This window comes from Melitaea cinxia, chromosome 24 (genome assembly GCF_905220565.1).
Source record: "Melitaea cinxia chromosome 24, ilMelCinx1.1, whole genome shotgun sequence".
NCBI lineage: Eukaryota > Metazoa > Arthropoda > Insecta > Lepidoptera > Nymphalidae > Melitaea > Melitaea cinxia.
This window is the reverse complement of record NC_059417.1, coordinates 9,214,111-9,220,717: the sequence shown is the minus strand read 5'-3', so window position 1 is coordinate 9,220,717 and position 6,607 is coordinate 9,214,111.

The following is a 6,607-nucleotide window of genomic DNA, read 5'->3' as shown; positions in this document are numbered from 1 at the left end:
GCGCACGCTTGACTTTGGGAATAAGTAGGTGAATGCGTGACGAGAGTTGTACGAAAGGTGTGATCGAGCGAGGCGAACGGAAGTTGAAAGGGAGATATAAGTTAGTGAAGGCACAAAGAGGGAGAGTTACGTTTCATAAGTTTTACTTCGGTCACGTGGTCTAAAACGCAATCGTTTTTTTTCTCTTTTTTCCTCTTTATTTGGATACACAAATATGAGTAAGACCTACTTAACGTAACATCAACACCGCTTACCACAGATAACACAATTAATTAAAACCATATCGCTTTAGCCTGTAATATCCCACCACTGGGCATAGGCCTCTTTCCCCATGTAGGAGAAGGATCAGAGCTTAATCCACGACGCGCATCCAATGCGGGTTGACGGATATATTCCCTACTACGAGTAACGATCGCTATTAGGTGTACACGATAACAACCGGGACCGACGCCTTAACGTGCTCTCCGAGGCACGGTGGGGAAACCCACAAGGACTGCACAAACACCCAGACCACAGCAAACACCTGTATGGCCAATACAAATGTTTGTCATGTGCGGGGATCGACACGCAACCGCCAACGCAACAGGTAAAATCCATGGCTGTAAGCGTTGCGCCAACGCGGCGTCGCCATAAACCATTATATTTTACTTTTTAAAGTTACGATGCAAAAGTCTTATTTGTAATTCGTATTAAGTAGAAAATATCAATAGTTGTAATCAAAAGTAGCCGCGCCTCGCGGTTACACACGCGGAACTTTCGATTCTGAGAAAATGTTTAAGAGGCTTAATTAACAGGTAAGCAATATAAACCTTAACAGGTAAATTAACACGTTTTATTGGTTGAGAAAACAAAAACAGAACTTTGAAAATTCCTCAATCGTTCACATTCTCTTCGATATTCATGAGCATTGGCAAAATCTTTACAAAGACACATTTTTAAGCGTCGTACTTAATGTCATAAATTAATTAGTTTTGAGAGTCCTATCACCATCAATTAAGGGGGGGAGAGGGGATAAAATTATTATCTGATATTTTACGGATAAGGTCTATTAGTGTTTTTTTTTTTATTGAATTTATGATGGTGTGGGTGTAACATATTGTCATACATAGTGATTTGTTAACACAATGCTTGTGGATAATGATTGTGGATATCTTTACTTTATCACAGATAATATACAAAACGCCGACTATAGAGATTAGAGCGTTAGACACTGCAATTGATATTATATTTTTAATGAAAGAACGATTAATACAAATTTTACTACCTTACTTTACCATCTTGTCGTTCTGCTTATTAACGTGTGGCGTATGTAACTCACACACAACACACGCACACACATACTTACAGATACCCACACTATTTAAGTTAAGTTTTAATGTTTATTTACGCTAAATCAATAATTTCAGTATCATCATCATTTCAGCCTATCGCAGTCCACTGCTGGACATAGATCTCCACAAGTTCGCCCCAAAAATGGCGCGAACTCATGAGTGTTGCCCATAAACACCACGCTGGACAGGCGGATTCGTGACCGCAGAGCTGGCTTTGTCGCACCTAAGACGCTGCTGCCCGTCTTCGGCCTGTGTATTTCAAAGCCAGCAGTTGGATGGTTATCCCGCCATCGGTCGGCTTTTTAAGTTCCATGGTGTGGGTGATGGGACTGTGTTATCCCTTAGTCGTCTCTTACGACACCCACGGGAAGAGAGAGGGTGGCTATATTCTTTAATAACGTAGCCACACAGACCAATCAATAATTTAGCATACGCTTATATTTTTATTCAATTCTGTTCAAATTTTTAATAAAATGTATATTTAAGTAATCTTCGTTTCCAGTTTTATATCAATCAATATTTATGATGAATATTATGTTGGAGTGGATTATGATTTCCTCTTCCGTATCGTTAGTTGTATAATTTTCTTTTATCTGATTATTTTTTATTATCCTATACTAGGTCGATTTACCCTTCTTAATTTTTAAATCCGCAAGAATATTTTACAAATTAATATTTGTAAAATGTTAAGGAACTTTTAAAAAAAAATCGAAAGCACGCACATCACTTTTTTACTTTTTACACGATGTTATATAAAAGTATAATAAATAAAATATGTTAATAATATTTAGCGCTTCATTTTTATTTATGTAGACACATGTGTATAATTTGCTTTATGTATAAAGATATACACATTTTGCCAGTTCTAAGTGTTTTATCGTCACTAATCGAGTTCATCGCAAAGAAATAGATAAGATGTCCGCATTTCGATACAGTGTACGAACTAACGCAATATCTTTTGTAAATTAATATGATTGTTGTGTGACTAATATAATATGTTAAGAAATAAGTGTAAAGTGCGAAGTGCTTAAAATGTCTTTCAGAGGTCAGTGTTCTTTTCTATTTGAGATAATAATTTAGTAAGGGTTCTACGATTTTCTGCTTTTGTAATACAAAAAACAGGTTTTTATTTTTTTGTGTATTTGGATGAGTAGGTAAGTGATTGGGTGGGATTGTTGATATTTATATATCTATGTATGCAGTGGCGTATTAGATGCGTAGGCGGTGCCGTGCCAATGGGATTCCAACGGAAGCCGTCACGCTCTCCAGGTTTTTCGAACCTTGACCTGTAATTTTGAAACTTAATTTGGTAACTTAACCTTTCTTTAGTATTTAAATAATTAATACTATAATAAGAGTCCTTAAAATATCTATTAACTTAATAGAAATTCATTAATTTTTGCCACTAGAATCTAAGCATTGTATTTTATAAATATATTTTTAAACGATTACTAATACCTCTTATCGATTCGACCTGTCCTAAGTTGTATATAGATAAATTAGTTTTTGCATTCCCATACCAAACTTTTACAGTTATTCGATTTTGATTTATTGTTTTTTGGTGTTTTTTTTTAAATTCAAATGACGTTTTCAAAAATTCAAAACACAACAACAGCTAGTTATTTCTTATTTGTAAAAACTGCATTAACGTCAACTCACATCTAAGTTTTATAAATTGTATTTGAACTTGAGTTAACGAATAAAAAGTCTTGTACCATAGTAATACTATACATATTATAATATAAATATAAATAAAAAAGTGTATACCAAGTTATAATATTAAATAACATTCATTTTAAAGGTATCAAATACCACTATGCAACAGATAAAACAAAAAGCCATAATTCGTGACAAGGTGACTAAAATCACAACAAAAATCTGATAGTGTTGTGCTCTTGCGCATCTCAAACGACCTTCGCTGATCTGCTCGAACAAATATTTGTTTTTATTTAGTCACGCAATAACTATAGAGAGGTTATGTCCTATAACTTGTTAAAAAAATTACAAAAATGTAGTAAAAAGTAATTTAAAACTTTAATGAAGATTTCAGTGCCTTAAAATAGTTCTGAAGTGTCTCAGTTATTCAAAATGTGACAATCTAAGTGCGAAATTTGATTTAAAATGTCCTGTTATACAATAAAAAATTGTGTATGTGTTTTGTGACTTTAAAAATAAATGTGGGCTAAACGTACCTTCGCTTCGTTATTCTTAGGTAAAGGTTTAGTAGGATTTTAAAATATAACAAATCCATATAAATAATATAATAATTGTATTGGTTCGGAAACGAAAAAAAATCGACTTCAATTACATCGACACGTAATATAACGTATGTAGACGAAAACATAGTCAAGTAAATACAATTGTAACTGAGGTAAGGCACAACAGGAAATTTCCTGCTCAAAATATGGAGCAGCCCGCCTGCGGTAGAACCTCGACTTTACAGAAGATCACAGCTAAATAATACTGCTTTCAAGCAATGTTGTGTTCCTTGTGGCGAGTAAGATGACCAGAGCTCCTGGGGGGAAACTGGGGATGGAGTCGGCAACGCGTTTGCGATGCCTCTGGTGTTGCAGACGTCTATAGACTATGGTAATCGCTTACCATAAGGTGAGCCGTACGCTTGGTTGCCGATCCAGTTACATAAAAATAAAAACATTATTAGATATATTTCGAAAAGTACTTGTCAGATCTTCATTAAATGTATATAAATAAGGTACAAGTACTAAATAAGTCAACAAGTGCCTTTTTGGTCAACTTTTTTCAGCTGTCTCGGAAAATTATGATTGAGGTGTCATTCGATTTGGAATGGTATCTAGTTGGTTTTACAAAAAATGGTGATTTAAAAAAAAATTAAAGTTCTGATTCCAAAAAATTGCAAAAGCTAATAACTAAAAAAGAGGCGTTTAGTTTTTGCAAATATCTCAAAAACTCATAATGATTTTTCAAATTGAAAAATATATATTCAAAAAGAGGAAGACCCGTTTCTCGAAGCTGTAAGACCAATACTTATAATTTTCCCAGAGGGATGATAAAACGGCCAAAAACAGGTGCTCTGGTTTGCGTACGCCACTAAGCTACTTCGGACACTTTATTAATAAAATTATTTTAACATACTAAATATAAAATTTAAGAAATGAAAAAATTAGATAGATTCCGATAGATTATTATAAATAGATTTATCATAATTTTTCAATTAGTTATGCAATAGATTGACAAGTTGTTTTGTGTTCCGATGGTGAGTAAGGTAACTAGAACTACTGGGATAGGTTGGGAGTAGGGTTGGCAATATGCTTGCAATACTATTGGTATTGCAATCGTCAAAAGACCATGGTATCCGCTTACTAAATATCTGTTGTATTCTTTCAGACGTAGAAAAGGCTATTCCAGAAGAAGATGAAAATTCCATACCACTGCTTCCTCCAAACAATGGAAGACTGCGTCCAGTTCGACCAAAGAAGTCTTTCAATAAAAACAATGGTACCCCGTGAGTATCACATATATAGTATATACTAGCCGTGATCGCAACTTCTTCCGCGTAGAATAGTAACTTTGGACAGCATTTTTTGGATATATCTTTTGATTTATATTGGATTATAAACACCGTCGTTTGGGTATTTAGGTACGTGTTCAACGTGACTTTAAATTGACAACTCTTTTTTATTTATGAACCGATTGACATGAAACAAACACTAAAAGCTAAGTGAAGCTTACTACAATATATAAGTGAAAACCACGTCTAAACCGGTTCTGAGATTAGCGTGCACAAGCGCACAGACAAACAGACAAAATTCTAACAATCATTGTTTTTGGTGTTATTTGCGTTGATAGATAGATAGATAGATAGAATATACTTTATTGCACACCACTCGGAAAAAAAACATTACATAAAACAGTTATTTACACATAGAGATAGTAATGTACAAAGGCGGTCTTATCGCTTAGTAGCGATCTCTTCCAGACAACCTTTAGATATAGGATAATATGCATTGAAAAGGTAGCAGCGCAATTATCTGTATTTTGTAAATTCAACATTATGCATGCAAACATGATGCATTTTCGTTCCCTACTCAAAAAATATAGAAAAAAAAAAAATACTTCATACATAGACATATATACATAAAATATCTACATACATACAAAGCATACGTACTTACATGCAAACACATATACATACATACATACATACATACATACATACATACATTGATAAATGTCCCAATAATATTTTTTAAATAGATAAGAAAAATAATAATGTTTAGAAATTAGAAAGGAATTATGTGTATACTTCTCCATAAACAGTATTTAGTAAGAAGAAAAAAAACCGTCAGCGTCGGACCACGTCCTAGTTTTACTAGGCGGTCACAGGACTGTTAATCTGTAGTAATAAAGAAAAATCGCCTGTGGTATTGTTATAATGCATGCATGATTAACAAAAGGCACGGGCATTTTGAGCCCGTGGATCAAAATTTTTAAATAAAAAAAAAAAAAAATCGTGTATCTTTCATGTCTAGACATCGATCCATTTTTATTATATGTATTGATATATAAAGTGGGGAGCAGATAAAAATATATTGATCAAAATTTGGAGCAGCTCGATTGGGATCGGTTGGGAGAGTATTGAGTCACTATATACCTTACAGAAGATCACTGCCCTTAAGTAAGTAGTGTTGTGTTCCTGTTGTGAGTAAAGTAACCGGGGCTCCTGGGGAGGGTCGGTAAAGCCCTTCTAACGCTCCTGACTGTTGCAATAGTCCATGGACTTCGATATCCGCCTACCATTAAGCGGATCATTTGTTTGTTTCCCATTTATGTAGTATATTTAAAAAAATACGTTTTTATATGTACATTAGTTAAGAACAAAATGTTTGACTTATAATACGATTACTGAAGGTCTATACTGATACACGATGAAAAAGCTTCATAACAATCTGTATGTACGTGATACTAATTATTGCTAACACGAATATAAGGTCAACCTCAACCAATTACTAATTTTTCCTATTGTCGCGTTTTTCAACATAATATGTATAAAATTTATCGCTAAATGTGTGAACTTAGCGTTTATAATTCACAAACGGCTAGACCAATTTTACTTTCTTGTTCTCTAATTAAATGAGACCACAGTACCAGCTTTTGATTAAAAAACAATCATCATAATAATTGTGTTTGCAGGCAAATGAAGAAAAACCGACTTCAATTATATCGACAAGTAATAGGTACAACCATGGTACATCGTAGGTAGAAAAAGAAAAAAGGAAAACATAGTCAAGTAAATA